Genomic DNA, 17561 nt, shown 5'->3' with positions numbered 1-17561 from the left:
TGTTACTATGTTACCTAGAAGAATAACAAACTGTGCAAGGATGGAGGTTGTAGGAGCAAGGAGAAGTTGTCTGTAAAGTTGGTGGATGCCTATTTTCCATTTTGCAGTCCCTTGTCTCCCTCTTGTGGCCTCCTGGAGGCAACTAGCTGTGCAAAAAAAAGACAGCCTGGCGGCCGGCTGTTGCAGTGTTGCCCTCTCAGGCAACACTGAGTGACTGACTGAGCCTCACCGTCTTATATAAAGTTCAGACGGAACTTTGCACGTGTCATAGTGGAGCCCTCAGGATTCCAGAGCCAGCTTTCTGACATCATAATGGGGCCTCAGAGATAAAAGCCTGGGCCCAGGCAGTGTTGGTCAGTGCTGCTCAGCAGGCAGCACTGGACTGGACTGGATTACAGCTGATACAAGGTGTGAAGGAACAAGGGGTGGCTGTGGGCATGCACTTGCTGCCGCTGCCAGTGTTTATCTGCATGGCAGCAGGGCATTTGGGCGTTGCCAGGAAGGCGTTTTTATGTAGATTCCTCCTCTTTCAGCACTGCATTGTGGTGCAAGCAAAAGAAGCAAATCCTGTCTGGCTTCCTCTCCGGCCTTTATTCACCTCCCGTGTAGCTGTGAGTGTGTGAGCCTGCAGGGCCCCATGGAATTGCCTAGAAGTAGGCTGAATCGCTGCAAGGGCTGAACAGCAGTATCGGGCAGGCTCGGGCAACGCGCGGCCCGTTCGGGTTATCGCTTCTCGGCCTTTTGGCTAAGATCAAGTGTAGTATCTGTTCTTATCAGTTTAATATCTGATACGTCCCCTATCTGGGGACCATATATTAAATGGATTTTTAGAACAGGGAGATGGAAATAGAGCTTGCTCTGTCCACTCCACGCATTGACCTGGTATTGCAGTATTTCCAGGACCGGTGCACCCTTTCCTTATGTGTTGACTAAAAGCAGATTCCAAAAGTGTTTTTTGTCTTTGCTATTGTTTCTGTCTTTCTGAAGGGATCTCCCCTTTTAATCCCATTATTTCAACACCTGTTGGACAATGCATGAGTGATAATGAGCTCATTGATTAAATGCAATTAATGAATAGATTGCCACCTCTTGTTGTGTGTCGTCTGTGTTTCTGTGTTTCCGGCATTTCACATTGGAACACCTCATTCACCTTCCTTGTCTTCTCTCCGCCCTCCCTTTTAGGTAAGTTAAAGAGCTGCACCTGAGCCAGCCACTGATTGATTGATTGATTGATTGATTGATTGATTGATTGATGCAGCACAACAGTCAAATAGTGGAGTGGAGTAGGGGAACAGCAAACAGCCAATAAAGCAGCCCGCCCGCTCGCCTGCCCGCCACAATGGACCTACCTGTGTACACTAGATGGATGTGATGGAATGTACTGTCGTCCCTACATTTCAAGAAGAAGTAAGAATTGCAGTTGCAACAAAGCCTTGCTTGCCTACAAAGAGAGCAGCAATTTGGATTTGTTACTATGTTACCTAGAAGAATAACAAACTGTGCAAGGATGGAGGTTGTAGGAGCAAGGAGAAGTTGTCTGTAAAGTTGGTGGATGCCTATTTTCCATTTTGCAGTCCCTTGTCTCCCTCTTGTGGCCTCCTGGAGGCAACTAGCTGTGCAAAAAAAAGACAGCCTGGCGGCCGGCTGTTGCAGTGTTGCCCTCTCAGGCAACACTGAGTGACTGACTGAGCCTCACCGTCTTATATAAAGTTCAGACGGAACTTTGCACGTGTCATAGTGGAGCCCTCAGGATTCCAGAGCCAGCTTTCTGACATCATAATGGGGCCTCAGAGATAAAAGCCTGGGCCCAGGCAGTGTTGGTCAGTGCTGCTCAGCAGGCAGCACTGGACTGGACTGGATTACAGCTGATACAAGGTGTGAAGGAACAAGGGGTGGCTGTGGGCATGCACTTGCTGCCGCTGCCAGTGTTTATCTGCATGGCAGCAGGGCATTTGGGCGTTGCCAGGAAGGCGTTTTTATGTAGATTCCTCCTCTTTCAGCACTGCATTGTGGTGCAAGCAAAAGAAGCAAATCCTGTCTGGCTTCCTCTCCGGCCTTTATTCACCTCCCGTGTAGCTGTGAGTGTGTGAGCCTGCAGGGCCCCATGGAATTGCCTAGGAGTAGGCTGAATCGCTGCAAGGGCTGAACAGCAGTATCGGGCAGGCTCGGGCAACGCGCGGCCCGTTCGGGTTATCGCTTCTCGGCCTTTTGGCTAAGATCAAGTGTAGTATCTGTTCTTATCAGTTTAATATCTGATACGTCCCCTATCTGGGGACCATATATTAAATGGATTTTTAGAACAGGGAGATGGAAATAGAGCTTGCTCTGTCCACTCCACGCATTGACCTGGTATTGCAGTATTTCCAGGACCGGTGCACCCTTTCCTTATGTGTTGACTAAAAGCAGATTCCAAAAGTGTTTTTTGTCTTTGCTATTGTTTCTGTCTTTCTGAAGGGATCTCCCCTTTTAATCCCATTATTTCAACACCTGTTGGACAATGCATGAGTGATAATGAGCTCATTGATTAAATGCAATTAATGAATAGATTGCCACCTCTTGTTGTGTGTCGTCTGTGTTTCTGTGTTTCCGGCATTTCACATTGGAACACCTCATTCACCTTCCTTGTCTTCTCTCCGCCCTCCCTTTTAGGTAAGTTAAAGAGCTGCACCTGAGCCAGCCACTGATTGATTGATTGATTGATTGATTGATTGATTGATTGATTGATTGATTGATTGATTGATGCAGCACAACAGTCAAATAGTGGAGTGGAGTAGGGGAACAGCAAACAGCCAATAAAGCAGCCCGCCCGCTCGCCTGCCCGCCACAATGGACCTACCTGTGTACACTAGATGGATGTGATGGAATGTACTGTCGTCCCTACATTTCAAGAAGAAGTAAGAATTGCAGTTGCAACAAAGCCTTGCTTGCCTACAAAGAGAGCAGCAATTTGGATTTGTTACTATGTTACCTAGAAGAATAACAAACTGTGCAAGGATGGAGGTTGTAGGAGCAAGGAGAAGTTGTCTGTAAAGTTGGTGGATGCCTATTTTCCATTTTGCAGTCCCTTGTCTCCCTCTTGTGGCCTCCTGGAGGCAACTAGCTGTGCAAAAAAAAGACAGCCTGGCGGCCGGCTGTTGCAGTGTTGCCCTCTCAGGCAACACTGAGTGACTGACTGAGCCTCACCGTCTTACATAAAGTTCAGACGGAACTTTGCACGTGTCATAGTGGAGCCCTCAGGATTCCAGAGCCAGCTTTCTGACATCATAATGGGGCCTCAGAGATAAAAGCCTGGGCCCAGGCAGTGTTGGTCAGTGCTGCTCAGCAGGCAGCACTGGACTGGACTGGATTACAGCTGATACAAGGTGTGAAGGAACAAGGGGTGGCTGTGGGCATGCACTTGCTGCCGCTGCCAGTGTTTATCTGCATGGCAGCAGGGCATTTGGGCGTTGCCAGGAAGGCGTTTTTATGTAGATTCCTCCTCTTTCAGCACTGCATTGTGGTGCAAGCAAAAGAAGCAAATCCTGTCTGGCTTCCTCTCTGGCCTTTATTCACCTCCCGTGTAGCTGTGAGTGTGTGAGCCTGCAGGGCCCCATGGAATTGCCTAGAAGTAGGCTGAATCGCTGCAAGGGCTGAACAGCAGTATCGGGCAGGCTCGGGCAACGCGCGGCCCGTTCGGGTTATAGCTTCTCGGCCTTTTGGCTAAGATCAAGTGTAGTATCTGTTCTTATCAGTTTAATATCTGATACGTCCCCTATCTGGGGACCATATATTAAATGGATTTTTAGAACAGGGAGATGGAAATAGAGCTTGCTCTGTCCACTCCACGCATTGACCTGGTATTGCAGTATTTCCAGGACCGGTGCACCCTTTCCTTATGTGTTGACTAAAAGCAGATTCCAAAAGTGTTTTTTGTCTTTGCTATTGTTTCTGTCTTTCTGAAGGGATCTCCCCTTTTAATCCCATTATTTCAACACCTGTTGGACAATGCATGAGTGATAATGAGCTCATTGATTAAATGCAATTAATGAATAGATTGCCACCTCTTGTTGTGTGTCGTCTGTGTTTCTGTGTTTCCGGCATTTCACATTGGAACACCTCATTCACCTTCCTTGTCTTCTCTCCGCCCTCCCTTTTAGGTAAGTTAAAGAGCTGCACCTGAGCCAGCCACTGATTGATTGATTGATTGATTGATTGATTGATTGATTGATTGATTGATTGATGCAGCACAACAGTCAAATAGTGGAGTGGAGTAGGGGAACAGCAAACAGCCAATAAAGCAGCCCGCCCGCTCGCCTGCCCGCCACAATGGACCTACCTGTGTACACTAGATGGATGTGATGGAATGTACTGTCGTCCCTACATTTCAAGAAGAAGTAAGAATTGCAGTTGCAACAAAGCCTTGCTTGCCTACAAAGAGAGCAGCAATTTGGATTTGTTACTATGTTACCTAGAAGAATAACAAACTGTGCAAGGATGGAGGTTGTAGGAGCAAGGAGAAGTTGTCTGTAAAGTTGGTGGATGCCTATTTTCCATTTTGCAGTCCCTTGTCTCCCTCTTGTGGCCTCCTGGAGGCAACTAGCTGTGCAAAAAAAAGACAGCCTGGCGGCCGGCTGTTGCAGTGTTGCCCTCTCAGGCAACACTGAGTGACTGACTGAGCCTCACCGTCTTATATAAAGTTCAGACGGAACTTTGCACGTGTCATAGTGGAGCCCTCAGGATTCCAGAGCCAGCTTTCTGACATCATAATGGGGCCTCAGAGATAAAAGCCTGGGCCCAGGCAGTGTTGGTCAGTGCTGCTCAGCAGGCAGCACTGGACTGGACTGGATTACAGCTGATACAAGGTGTGAAGGAACAAGGGGTGGCTGTGGGCATGCACTTGCTGCCGCTGCCAGTGTTTATCTGCATGGCAGCAGGGCATTTGGGCGTTGCCAGGAAGGCGTTTTTATGTAGATTCCTCCTCTTTCAGCACTGCATTGTGGTGCAAGCAAAAGAAGCAAATCCTGTCTGGCTTCCTCTCCGGCCTTTATTCACCTCCCGTGTAGCTGTGAGTGTGTGAGCCTGCAGGGCCCCATGGAATTGCCTAGAAGTAGGCTGAATCGCTGCAAGGGCTGAACAGCAGTATCGGGCAGGCTCGGGCAACGCGCGGCCCGTTCGGGTTATCGCTTCTCGGCCTTTTGGCTAAGATCAAGTGTAGTATCTGTTCTTATCAGTTTAATATCTGATACGTCCCCTATCTGGGGACCATATATTAAATGGATTTTTAGAACAGGGAGATGGAAATAGAGCTTGCTCTGTCCACTCCACGCATTGACCTGGTATTGCAGTATTTCCAGGACCGGTGCACCCTTTCCTTATGTGTTGACTAAAAGCAGATTCCAAAAGTGTTTTTTGTCTTTGCTATTGTTTCTGTCTTTCTGAAGGGATCTCCCCTTTTAATCCCATTATTTCAACACCTGTTGGACAATGCATGAGTGATAATTAGCTCATTGATTAAATGCAATTAATGAATAGATTGCCCTTGTTGTGTGTCGTCTGTGTTTCTGTGTTTCCGGCATTTCACATTGGAACACCTCATTCACCTTCCTTGTCTTCTCTCCGCCCTCCCTTTTAGGTAAGTTAAAGAGCTGCACCTGAGCCAGCCACTGATTGATTGATTGATTGATTGATTGATTGATTGATTGATTGATTGATGCAGCACAACAGTCAAATAGTGGAGTGGAGTAGGGGAACAGCAAACAGCCAATAAAGCAGCCCGCCCGCTCGCCTGCCCGCCACAATGGACCTACCTGTGTACACTAGATGGATGTGATGGAATGTACTGTCGTCCCTACATTTCAAGAAGAAGTAAGAATTGCAGTTGCAACAAAGCCTTGCTTGCCTACAAAGAGAGCAGCAATTTGGATTTGTTACTATGTTACCTAGAAGAATAACAAACTGTGCAAGGATGGAGGTTGTAGGAGCAAGGAGAAGTTGTCTGTAAAGTTGGTGGATGCCTATTTTCCATTTTGCAGTCCCTTGTCTCCCTCTTGTGGCCTCCTGGAGGCAACTAGCTGTGCAAAAAAAAGACAGCCTGGCGGCCGGCTGTTGCAGTGTTGCCCTCTCAGGCAACACTGAGTGACTGACTGAGCCTCACCGTCTTATATAAAGTTCAGACGGAACTTTGCACGTGTCATAGTGGAGCCCTCAGGATTCCAGAGCCAGCTTTCTGACATCATAATGGGGCCTCAGAGATAAAAGCCTGGGCCCAGGCAGTGTTGGTCAGTGCTGCTCAGCAGGCAGCACTGGACTGGACTGGATTACAGCTGATACAAGGTGTGAAGGAACAAGGGGTGGCTGTGGGCATGCACTTGCTGTGCTGCCGCTGCCAGTGTTTATCTGCATGGCAGCAGGGCATTTGGGCGTTGCCAGGAAGGCGTTTTTATGTAGATTCCTCCTCTTTCAGCACTGCATTGTGGTGCAAGCAAAAGAAGCAAATCCTGTCTGGCTTCCTCTCCGGCCTTTATTCACCTCCCGTGTAGCTGTGAGTGTGTGAGCCTGCAGGGCCCCATGGAATTGCCTAGGAGTAGGCTGAATCGCTGCAAGGGCTGAACAGCAGTATCGGGCAGGCTCGGGCAACGCGCGGCCCGTTCGGGTTATCGCTTCTCGGCCTTTTGGCTAAGATCAAGTGTAGTATCTGTTCTTATCAGTTTAATATCTGATACGTCCCCTATCTGGGGACCATATATTAAATGGATTTTTAGAACAGGGAGATGGAAATAGAGCTTGCTCTGTCCACTCCACGCATTGACCTGGTATTGCAGTATTTCCAGGACCGGTGCACCCTTTCCTTATGTGTTGACTAAAAGCAGATTCCAAAAGTGTTTTTTGTCTTTGCTATTGTTTCTGTCTTTCTGAAGGGATCTCCCCTTTTAATCCCATTATTTCAACACCTGTTGGACAATGCATGAGTGATAATGAGCTCATTGATTAAATGCAATTAATGAATAGATTGCCACCTCTTGTTGTGTGTCGTCTGTGTTTCTGTGTTTCCGGCATTTCACATTGGAACACCTCATTCACCTTCCTTGTCTTCTCTCCGCCCTCCCTTTTAGGTAAGTTAAAGAGCTGCACCTGAGCCAGCCACTGATTGATTGATTGATTGATTGATTGATTGATTGATTGATTGATTGATTGATTGATGCAGCACAACAGTCAAATAGTGGAGTGGAGTAGGGGAACAGCAAACAGCCAATAAAGCAGCCCGCCCGCTCGCCTGCCCGCCACAATGGACCTACCTGTGTACACTAGATGGATGTGATGGAATGTACTGTCGTCCCTACATTTCAAGAAGAAGTAAGAATTGCAGTTGCAACAAAGCCTTGCTTGCCTACAAAGAGAGCAGCAATTTGGATTTGTTACTATGTTACCTAGAAGAATAACAAACTGTGCAAGGATGGAGGTTGTAGGAGCAAGGAGAAGTTGTCTGTAAAGTTGGTGGATGCCTATTTTCCATTTTGCAGTCCCTTGTCTCCCTCTTGTGGCCTCCTGGAGGCAACTAGCTGTGCAAAAAAAAGACAGCCTGGCGGCCGGCTGTTGCAGTGTTGCCCTCTCAGGCAACACTGAGTGACTGACTGAGCCTCACCGTCTTACATAAAGTTCAGACGGAACTTTGCACGTGTCATAGTGGAGCCCTCAGGATTCCAGAGCCAGCTTTCTGACATCATAATGGGGCCTCAGAGATAAAAGCCTGGGCCCAGGCAGTGTTGGTCAGTGCTGCTCAGCAGGCAGCACTGGACTGGACTGGATTACAGCTGATACAAGGTGTGAAGGAACAAGGGGTGGCTGTGGGCATGCACTTGCTGCCGCTGCCAGTGTTTATCTGCATGGCAGCAGGGCATTTGGGCGTTGCCAGGAAGGCGTTTTTATGTAGATTCCTCCTCTTTCAGCACTGCATTGTGGTGCAAGCAAAAGAAGCAAATCCTGTCTGGCTTCCTCTCTGGCCTTTATTCACCTCCCGTGTAGCTGTGAGTGTGTGAGCCTGCAGGGCCCCATGGAATTGCCTAGAAGTAGGCTGAATCGCTGCAAGGGCTGAACAGCAGTATCGGGCAGGCTCGGGCAACGCGCGGCCCGTTCGGGTTATAGCTTCTCGGCCTTTTGGCTAAGATCAAGTGTAGTATCTGTTCTTATCAGTTTAATATCTGATACGTCCCCTATCTGGGGACCATATATTAAATGGATTTTTAGAACAGGGAGATGGAAATAGAGCTTGCTCTGTCCACTCCACGCATTGACCTGGTATTGCAGTATTTCCAGGACCGGTGCACCCTTTCCTTATGTGTTGACTAAAAGCAGATTCCAAAAGTGTTTTTTGTCTTTGCTATTGTTTCTGTCTTTCTGAAGGGATCTCCCCTTTTAATCCCATTATTTCAACACCTGTTGGACAATGCATGAGTGATAATGAGCTCATTGATTAAATGCAATTAATGAATAGATTGCCACCTCTTGTTGTGTGTCGTCTGTGTTTCTGTGTTTCCGGCATTTCACATTGGAACACCTCATTCACCTTCCTTGTCTTCTCTCCGCCCTCCCTTTTAGGTAAGTTAAAGAGCTGCACCTGAGCCAGCCACTGATTGATTGATTGATTGATTGATTGATTGATTGATTGATTGATTGATTGATTGATTGATGCAGCACAACAGTCAAATAGTGGAGTGGAGTAGGGGAACAGCAAACAGCCAATAAAGCAGCCCGCCCGCTCGCCTGCCCGCCACAATGGACCTACCTGTGTACACTAGATGGATGTGATGGAATGTACTGTCGTCCCTACATTTCAAGAAGAAGTAAGAATTGCAGTTGCAACAAAGCCTTGCTTGCCTACAAAGAGAGCAGCAATTTGGATTTGTTACTATGTTACCTAGAAGAATAACAAACTGTGCAAGGATGGAGGTTGTAGGAGCAAGGAGAAGTTGTCTGTAAAGTTGGTGGATGCCTATTTTCCATTTTGCAGTCCCTTGTCTCCCTCTTGTGGCCTCCTGGAGGCAACTAGCTGTGCAAAAAAAAGACAGCCTGGCGGCCGGCTGTTGCAGTGTTGCCCTCTCAGGCAACACTGAGTGACTGACTGAGCCTCACCGTCTTATATAAAGTTCAGACGGAACTTTGCACGTGTCATAGTGGAGCCCTCAGGATTCCAGAGCCAGCTTTCTGACATCATAATGGGGCCTCAGAGATAAAAGCCTGGGCCCAGGCAGTGTTGGTCAGTGCTGCTCAGCAGGCAGCACTGGACTGGACTGGATTACAGCTGATACAAGGTGTGAAGGAACAAGGGGTGGCTGTGGGCATGCACTTGCTGCCGCTGCCAGTGTTTATCTGCATGGCAGCAGGGCATTTGGGCGTTGCCAGGAAGGCGTTTTTATGTAGATTCCTCCTCTTTCAGCACTGCATTGTGGTGCAAGCAAAAGAAGCAAATCCTGTCTGGCTTCCTCTCCGGCCTTTATTCACCTCCCGTGTAGCTGTGAGTGTGTGAGCCTGCAGGGCCCCATGGAATTGCCTAGAAGTAGGCTGAATCGCTGCAAGGGCTGAACAGCAGTATCGGGCAGGCTCGGGCAACGCGCGGCCCGTTCGGGTTATCGCTTCTCGGCCTTTTGGCTAAGATCAAGTGTAGTATCTGTTCTTATCAGTTTAATATCTGATACGTCCCCTATCTGGGGACCATATATTAAATGGATTTTTAGAACAGGGAGATGGAAATAGAGCTTGCTCTGTCCACTCCACGCATTGACCTGGTATTGCAGTATTTCCAGGACCGGTGCACCCTTTCCTTATGTGTTGACTAAAAGCAGATTCCAAAAGTGTTTTTTGTCTTTGCTATTGTTTCTGTCTTTCTGAAGGGATCTCCCCTTTTAATCCCATTATTTCAACACCTGTTGGACAATGCATGAGTGATAATTAGCTCATTGATTAAATGCAATTAATGAATAGATTGCCACCTCTTGTTGTGTGTCGTCTGTGTTTCTGTGTTTCCGGCATTTCACATTGGAACACCTCATTCACCTTCCTTGTCTTCTCTCCGCCCTCCCTTTTAGGTAAGTTAAAGAGCTGCACCTGAGCCAGCCACTGATTGATTGATTGATTGATTGATTGATTGATTGATTGATTGATGCAGCACAACAGTCAAATAGTGGAGTGGAGTAGGGGAACAGCAAACAGCCAATAAAGCAGCCCGCCCGCTCGCCTGCCCGCCACAATGGACCTACCTGTGTACACTAGATGGATGTGATGGAATGTACTGTCGTCCCTACATTTCAAGAAGAAGTAAGAATTGCAGTTGCAACAAAGCCTTGCTTGCCTACAAAGAGAGCAGCAATTTGGATTTGTTACTATGTTACCTAGAAGAATAACAAACTGTGCAAGGATGGAGGTTGTAGGAGCAAGGAGAAGTTGTCTGTAAAGTTGGTGGATGCCTATTTTCCATTTTGCAGTCCCTTGTCTCCCTCTTGTGGCCTCCTGGAGGCAACTAGCTGTGCAAAAAAAAGACAGCCTGGCGGCCGGCTGTTGCAGTGTTGCCCTCTCAGGCAACACTGAGTGACTGACTGAGCCTCACCGTCTTATATAAAGTTCAGATGGAACTTTGCACGTGTCATAGTGGAGCCCTCAGGATTCCAGAGCCAGCTTTCTGACATCATAATGGGGCCTCAGAGATAAAAGCCTGGGCCCAGGCAGTGTTGGTCAGTGCTGCTCAGCAGGCAGCACTGGACTGGACTGGATTACAGCTGATACAAGGTGTGAAGGAACAAGGGGTGGCTGTGGGCATGCACTTGCTGTGCTGCCGCTGCCAGTGTTTATCTGCATGGCAGCAGGGCATTTGGGCGTTGCCAGGAAGGCGTTTTTATGTAGATTCCTCCTCTTTCAGCACTGCATTGTGGTGCAAGCAAAAGAAGCAAATCCTGTCTGGCTTCCTCTCCGGCCTTTATTCACCTCCCGTGTAGCTGTGAGTGTGTGAGCCTGCAGGGCCCCATGGAATTGCCTAGAAGTAGGCTGAATCGCTGCAAGGGCTGAACAGCAGTATCGGGCAGGCTCGGGCAACGCGCGGCCCGTTCGGGTTATCGCTTCTCGGCCTTTTGGCTAAGATCAAGTGTAGTATCTGTTCTTATCAGTTTAATATCTTATACGTCCCCTATCTGGGGACCATATATTAAATGGATTTTTAGAACAGGGAGATGGAAATAGAGCTTGCTCTGTCCACTCCACGCATTGACCTGGTATTGCAGTATTTCCAGGACCGGTGCACCCTTTCCTTATGTGTTGACTAAAAGCAGATTCCAAAAGTGTTTTTTGTCTTTGCTATTGTTTCTGTCTTTCTGAAGGGATCTCCCCTTTTAATCCCATTATTTCAACACCTGTTGGACAATGCATGAGTGATAATGAGCTCATTGATTAAATGCAATTAATGAATAGATTGCCACCTCTTGTTGTGTGTCGTCTGTGTTTCTGTGTTTCCGGCATTTCACATTGGAACACCTCATTCACCTTCCTTGTCTTCTCTCCGCCCTCCCTTTTAGGTAAGTTAAAGAGCTGCACCTGAGCCAGCCACTGATTGATTGATTGATTGATTGATTGATTGATTGATTGATTGATTGATTGATGCAGCACAACAGTCAAATAGTGGAGTGGAGTAGGGGAACAGCAAACAGCCAATAAAGCAGCCCGCCCGCTCGCCTGCCCGCCACAATGGACCTACCTGTGTACACTAGATGGATGTGATGGAATGTACTGTCGTCCCTACATTTCAAGAAGAAGTAAGAATTGCAGTTGCAACAAAGCCTTGCTTGCCTACAAAGAGAGCAGCAATTTGGATTTGTTACTATGTTACCTAGAAGAATAACAAACTGTGCAAGGATGGAGGTTGTAGGAGCAAGGAGAAGTTGTCTGTAAAGTTGGTGGATGCCTATTTTCCATTTTGCAGTCCCTTGTCTCCCTCTTGTGGCCTCCTGGAGGCAACTAGCTGTGCAAAAAAAAGACAGCCTGGCGGCCGGCTGTTGCAGTGTTGCCCTCTCAGGCAACACTGAGTGACTGACTGAGCCTCACCGTCTTATATAAAGTTCAGACGGAACTTTGCACGTGTCATAGTGGAGCCCTCAGGATTCCAGAGCCAGCTTTCTGACATCATAATGGGGCCTCAGAGATAAAAGCCTGGGCCCAGGCAGTGTTGGTCAGTGCTGCTCAGCAGGCAGCACTGGACTGGACTGGATTACAGCTGATACAAGGTGTGAAGGAACAAGGGGTGGCTGTGGGCATGCACTTGCTGCCGCTGCCAGTGTTTATCTGCATGGCAGCAGGGCATTTGGGCGTTGCCAGGAAGGCGTTTTTATGTAGATTCCTCCTCTTTCAGCACTGCATTGTGGTGCAAGCAAAAGAAGCAAATCCTGTCTGGCTTCCTCTCCGGCCTTTATTCACCTCCCGTGTAGCTGTGAGTGTGTGAGCCTGCAGGGCCCCATGGAATTGCCTAGAAGTAGGCTGAATCGCTGCAAGGGCTGAACAGCAGTATCGGGCAGGCTCGGGCAACGCGCGGCCCGTTCGGGTTATCGCTTCTCGGCCTTTTGGCTAAGATCAAGTGTAGTATCTGTTCTTATCAGTTTAATATCTGATACGTCCCCTATCTGGGGACCATATATTAAATGGATTTTTAGAACAGGGAGATGGAAATAGAGCTTGCTCTGTCCACTCCACGCATTGACCTGGTATTGCAGTATTTCCAGGACCGGTGCACCCTTTCCTTATGTGTTGACTAAAAGCAGATTCCAAAAGTGTTTTTTGTCTTTGCTATTGTTTCTGTCTTTCTGAAGGGATCTCCCCTTTTAATCCCATTATTTCAACACCTGTTGGACAATGCATGAGTGATAATGAGCTCATTGATTAAATGCAATTAATGAATAGATTGCCACCTCTTGTTGTGTGTCGTCTGTGTTTCTGTGTTTCCGGCATTTCACATTGGAACACCTCATTCACCTTCCTTGTCTTCTCTCCGCCCTCCCTTTTAGGTAAGTTAAAGAGCTGCACCTGAGCCAGCCACTGATTGATTGATTGATTGATTGATTGATTGATTGATTGATTGATTGATTGATTGATTGATGCAGCACAACAGTCAAATAGTGGAGTGGAGTAGGGGAACAGCAAACAGCCAATAAAGCAGCCCGCCCGCTCGCCTGCCCGCCACAATGGACCTACCTGTGTACACTAGATGGATGTGATGGAATGTACTGTCGTCCCTACATTTCAAGAAGAAGTATGAATTGCAGTTGCAACAAAGCCTTGCTTGCCTACAAAGAGAGCAGCAATTTGGATTTGTTACTATGTTACCTAGAAGAATAACAAACTGTGCAAGGATGGAGGTTGTAGGAGCAAGGAGAAGTTGTCTGTAAAGTTGGTGGATGCCTATTTTCCATTTTGCAGTCCCTTGTCTCCCTCTTGTGGCCTCCTGGAGGCAACTAGCTGTGCAAAAAAAAGACAGCCTGGCGGCCGGCTGTTGCAGTGTTGCCCTCTCAGGCAACACTGAGTGACTGACTGAGCCTCACCGTCTTATATAAAGTTCAGACGGAACTTTGCACGTGTCATAGTGGAGCCCTCAGGATTCCAGAGCCAGCTTTCTGACATCATAATGGGGCCTCAGAGATAAAAGCCTGGGCCCAGGCAGTGTTGGTCAGTGCTGCTCAGCAGGCAGCACTGGACTGGACTGGATTACAGCTGATACAAGGTGTGAAGGAACAAGGGGTGGCTGTGGGCATGCACTTGCTGCCGCTGCCAGTGTTTATCTGCATGGCAGCAGGGCATTTGGGCGTTGCCAGGAAGGCGTTTTTATGTAGATTCCTCCTCTTTCAGCACTGCATTGTGGTGCAAGCAAAAGAAGCAAATCCTGTCTGGCTTCCTCTCCGGCCTTTATTCACCTCCCGTGTAGCTGTGAGTGTGTGAGCCTGCAGGGCCCCATGGAATTGCCTAGAAGTAGGCTGAATCGCTGCAAGGGCTGAACAGCAGTATCGGGCAGGCTCGGGCAACGCGCGGCCCGTTCGGGTTATCGCTTCTCGGCCTTTTGGCTAAGATCAAGTGTAGTATCTGTTCTTATCAGTTTAATATCTGATACGTCCCCTATCTGGGGACCATATATTAAATGGATTTTTAGAACAGGGAGATGGAAATAGAGCTTGCTCTGTCCACTCCACGCATTGACCTGGTATTGCAGTATTTCCAGGACCGGTGCACCCTTTCCTTATGTGTTGACTAAAAGCAGATTCCAAAAGTGTTTTTTGTCTTTGCTATTGTTTCTGTCTTTCTGAAGGGATCTCCCCTTTTAATCCCATTATTTCAACACCTGTTGGACAATGCATGAGTGATAATGAGCTCATTGATTAAATGCAATTAATGAATAGATTGCCACCTCTTGTTGTGTGTCGTCTGTGTTTCTGTGTTTCCGGCATTTCACATTGGAACACCTCATTCACCTTCCTTGTCTTCTCTCCGCCCTCCCTTTTAGGTAAGTTAAAGAGCTGCACCTGAGCCAGCCACTGATTGATTGATTGATTGATTGATTGATTGATTGATTGATTGATTGATTGATGCAGCACAACAGTCAAATAGTGGAGTGGAGTAGGGGAACAGCAAACAGCCAATAAAGAAGCCCGCCCGCTCGCCTGCCCGCCACAATGGACCTACCTGTGTACACTAGATGGATGTGATGGAATGTACTGTCGTCCCTACATTTCAAGAAGAAGTAAGAATTGCAGTTGCAACAAAGCCTTGCTTGCCTACAAAGAGAGCAGCAATTTGGATTTGTTACTATGTTACCTAGAAGAATAACAAACTGTGCAAGGATGGAGGTTGTAGGAGCAAGGAGAAGTTGTCTGTAAAGTTGGTGGATGCCTATTTTCCATTTTGCAGTCCCTTGTCTCCCTCTTGTGGCCTCCTGGAGGCAACTAGCTGTGCAAAAAAAAGACAGCCTGGCGGCCGGCTGTTGCAGTGTTGCCCTCTCAGGCAACACTGAGTGACTGACTGAGCCTCACCGTCTTATATAAAGTTCAGACGGAACTTTGCACGTGTCATAGTGGAGCCCTCAGGATTCCAGAGCCAGCTTTCTGACATCATAATGGGGCCTCAGAGATAAAAGCCTGGGCCCAGGCAGTGTTGGTCAGTGCTGCTCAGCAGGCAGCACTGGACTGGACTGGATTACAGCTGATACAAGGTGTGAAGGAACAAGGGGTGGCTGTGGGCATGCACTTGCTGCCGCTGCCAGTGTTTATCTGCATGGCAGCAGGGCATTTGGGCGTTGCCAGGAAGGCGTTTTTATGTAGATTCCTCCTCTTTCAGCACTGCATTGTGGTGCAAGCAAAAGAAGCAAATCCTGTCTGGCTTCCTCTCCGGCCTTTATTCACCTCCCGTGTAGCTGTGAGTGTGTGAGCCTGCAGGGCCCCATGGAATTGCCTAGAAGTAGGCTGAATCGCTGCAAGGGCTGAACAGCAGTATCGGGCAGGCTCGGGCAACGCGCGGCCCGTTCGGGTTATCGCTTCTCGGCCTTTTGGCTAAGATCAAGTGTAGTATCTGTTCTTATCAGTTTAATATCTGATACGTCCCCTATCTGGGGACCATATATTAAATGGATTTTTAGAACAGGGAGATGGAAATAGAGCTTGCTCTGTCCACTCCACGCATTGACCTGGTATTGCAGTATTTCCAGGACCGGTGCACCCTTTCCTTATGTGTTGACTAAAAGCAGATTCCAAAAGTGTTTTATGTCTTTGCTATTGTTTCTGTCTTTCTGAAGGGATCTCCCCTTTTAATCCCATTATTTCAACACCTGTTGGACAATGCATGAGTGATAATGAGCTCATTGATTAAATGCAATTAATGAATAGATTGCCACCTCTTGTTGTGTGTCGTCTGTGTTTCTGTGTTTCCGGCATTTCACATTGGAACACCTCATTCACCTTCCTTGTCTTCTCTCCGCCCTCCCTTTTAGGTAAGTTAAAGAGCTGCACCTGAGCCAGCCACTGATTGATTGATTGATTGATTGATTGATTGATTGATTGATTGATTGATTGATTGATGCAGCACAACAGTCAAATAGTGGAGTGGAGTAGGGGAACAGCAAACAGCCAATAAAGCAGCCCGCCCGCTCGCCTGCCCGCCACAATGGACCTACCTGTGTACACTAGATGGATGTGATGGAATGTACTGTCGTCCCTACATTTCAAGAAGAAGTAAGAATTGCAGTTGCAACAAAGCCTTGCTTGCCTACAAAGAGAGCAGCAATTTGGATTTGTTACTATGTTACCTAGAAGAATAACAAACTGTGCAAGGATGGAGGTTGTAGGAGCAAGGAGAAGTTGTCTGTAAAGTTGGTGGATGCCTATTTTCCATTTTGCAGTCCCTTGTCTCCCTCTTGTGGCCTCCTGGAGGCAACTAGCTGTGCAAAAAAAAGACAGCCTGGCGGCCGGCTGTTGCAGTGTTGCCCTCTCAGGCAACACTGAGTGACTGACTGAGCCTCACCGTCTTATATAAAGTTCAGACGGAACTTTGCACGTGTCATAGTGGAGCCCTCAGGATTCCAGAGCCAGCTTTCTGACATCATAATGGGGCCTCAGAGATAAAAGCCTGGGCCCAGGCAGTGTTGGTCAGTGCTGCTCAGCAGGCAGCACTGGACTGGACTGGATTACAGCTGATACAAGGTGTGAAGGAACAAGGGGTGGCTGTGGGCATGCACTTGCTGCCGCTGCCAGTGTTTATCTGCATGGCAGCAGGGCATTTGGGCGTTGCCAGGAAGGCGTTTTTATGTAGATTCCTCCTCTTTCAGCACTGCATTGTGGTGCAAGCAAAAGAAGCAAATCCTGTCTGGCTTCCTCTCCGGCCTTTATTCACCTCCCGTGTAGCTGTGAGTGTGTGAGCCTGCAGGGCCCCATGGAATTGCCTAGAAGTAGGCTGAATCGCTGCAAGGGCTGAACAGCAGTATCGGGCAGGCTCGGGCAACGCGCGGCCCGTTCGGGTTATCGCTTCTCGGCCTTTTGGCTAAGATCAAGTGTAGTATCTGTTCTTATCAGTTTAATATCTGATACGTCCCCTATCTGGGGACCATATATTAAATGGATTTTTAGAACAGGGAGATGGAAATAGAGCTTGCTCTGTCCACTCCACGCATTGACCTGGTATTGCAGTATTTCCAGGACCGGTGCACCCTTTCCTTATGTGTTGACTAAAAGCAGATTCCAAAAGTGTTTTTTGTCTTTGCTATTGTTTCTGTCTTTCTGAAGGGATCTCCCCTTTTAATCCCATTATTTCAACACCTGTTGGACAATGCATGAGTGATAATGAGCTCATTGATTAAATGCAATTAATGAATAGATTGCCACCTCTTGTTGTGTGTCGTCTGTGTTTCTGTGTTTCCGGCATTTCACATTGGAACACCTCATTCACCTTCCTTGTCTTCTCTCCGCCCTCCCTTTTAGGTAAGTTAAAGAGCTGCACCTGAGCCAGCCACTGATTGATTGATTGATTGATTGATTGATTGATTGATTGATTGATTGATTGATTGATTGATTGAT

General features: G+C 47.7%; 12 non-coding genes across 12 annotated transcripts; all 12 read left to right on the top strand.

The window, feature by feature from the left end:
* The first annotated feature begins 725 nt into the window (after positions 1-725).
* LOC142709487 (U2 spliceosomal RNA) lies at positions 726-916 on the top strand. Its single transcript, XR_012869045.1, has one exon. It is a non-coding gene; the product is annotated as a U2 spliceosomal RNA (small nuclear RNA).
* Positions 917-2192: 1276 nt separating this feature from the next.
* Positions 2193-2383, top strand: LOC142709486 (U2 spliceosomal RNA). Its single transcript, XR_012869044.1, has one exon. It is a non-coding gene; the product is annotated as a U2 spliceosomal RNA (small nuclear RNA).
* A 1296-nt stretch (positions 2384-3679) lies between these two features.
* On the top strand, positions 3680-3870 carry LOC142709459 (U2 spliceosomal RNA). Its single transcript, XR_012869019.1, has one exon. It is a non-coding gene; the product is annotated as a U2 spliceosomal RNA (small nuclear RNA).
* A 1288-nt stretch (positions 3871-5158) lies between these two features.
* On the top strand, positions 5159-5349 carry LOC142709485 (U2 spliceosomal RNA). The gene has a single exon (XR_012869043.1). It is a non-coding gene; the product is annotated as a U2 spliceosomal RNA (small nuclear RNA).
* A 1285-nt stretch (positions 5350-6634) lies between these two features.
* LOC142709484 (U2 spliceosomal RNA) lies at positions 6635-6825 on the top strand. Its single transcript, XR_012869042.1, has one exon. It is a non-coding gene; the product is annotated as a U2 spliceosomal RNA (small nuclear RNA).
* Positions 6826-8117: 1292 nt separating this feature from the next.
* Positions 8118-8308, top strand: LOC142709447 (U2 spliceosomal RNA). The gene has a single exon (XR_012869008.1). It is a non-coding gene; the product is annotated as a U2 spliceosomal RNA (small nuclear RNA).
* A 1296-nt stretch (positions 8309-9604) lies between these two features.
* LOC142709482 (U2 spliceosomal RNA) lies at positions 9605-9795 on the top strand. Its single transcript, XR_012869040.1, has one exon. It is a non-coding gene; the product is annotated as a U2 spliceosomal RNA (small nuclear RNA).
* A 1285-nt stretch (positions 9796-11080) lies between these two features.
* LOC142709489 (U2 spliceosomal RNA) lies at positions 11081-11271 on the top strand. The gene has a single exon (XR_012869046.1). It is a non-coding gene; the product is annotated as a U2 spliceosomal RNA (small nuclear RNA).
* A 1288-nt stretch (positions 11272-12559) lies between these two features.
* On the top strand, positions 12560-12750 carry LOC142709481 (U2 spliceosomal RNA). The gene has a single exon (XR_012869039.1). It is a non-coding gene; the product is annotated as a U2 spliceosomal RNA (small nuclear RNA).
* Positions 12751-14046: 1296 nt separating this feature from the next.
* On the top strand, positions 14047-14237 carry LOC142709480 (U2 spliceosomal RNA). Its single transcript, XR_012869038.1, has one exon. It is a non-coding gene; the product is annotated as a U2 spliceosomal RNA (small nuclear RNA).
* A 1288-nt stretch (positions 14238-15525) lies between these two features.
* LOC142709479 (U2 spliceosomal RNA) lies at positions 15526-15716 on the top strand. Its single transcript, XR_012869037.1, has one exon. It is a non-coding gene; the product is annotated as a U2 spliceosomal RNA (small nuclear RNA).
* Positions 15717-17008: 1292 nt separating this feature from the next.
* On the top strand, positions 17009-17199 carry LOC142709478 (U2 spliceosomal RNA). Its single transcript, XR_012869036.1, has one exon. It is a non-coding gene; the product is annotated as a U2 spliceosomal RNA (small nuclear RNA).
* Positions 17200-17561: the final 362 nt, after the last annotated feature.

This window comes from Rhinoderma darwinii, unplaced genomic scaffold (genome assembly GCF_050947455.1).
Source record: "Rhinoderma darwinii isolate aRhiDar2 unplaced genomic scaffold, aRhiDar2.hap1 Scaffold_4099, whole genome shotgun sequence".
Taxonomy (NCBI): domain Eukaryota; kingdom Metazoa; phylum Chordata; class Amphibia; order Anura; family Rhinodermatidae; genus Rhinoderma; species Rhinoderma darwinii.
This window is presented reverse-complemented; position numbering and strand designations above follow the sequence as displayed.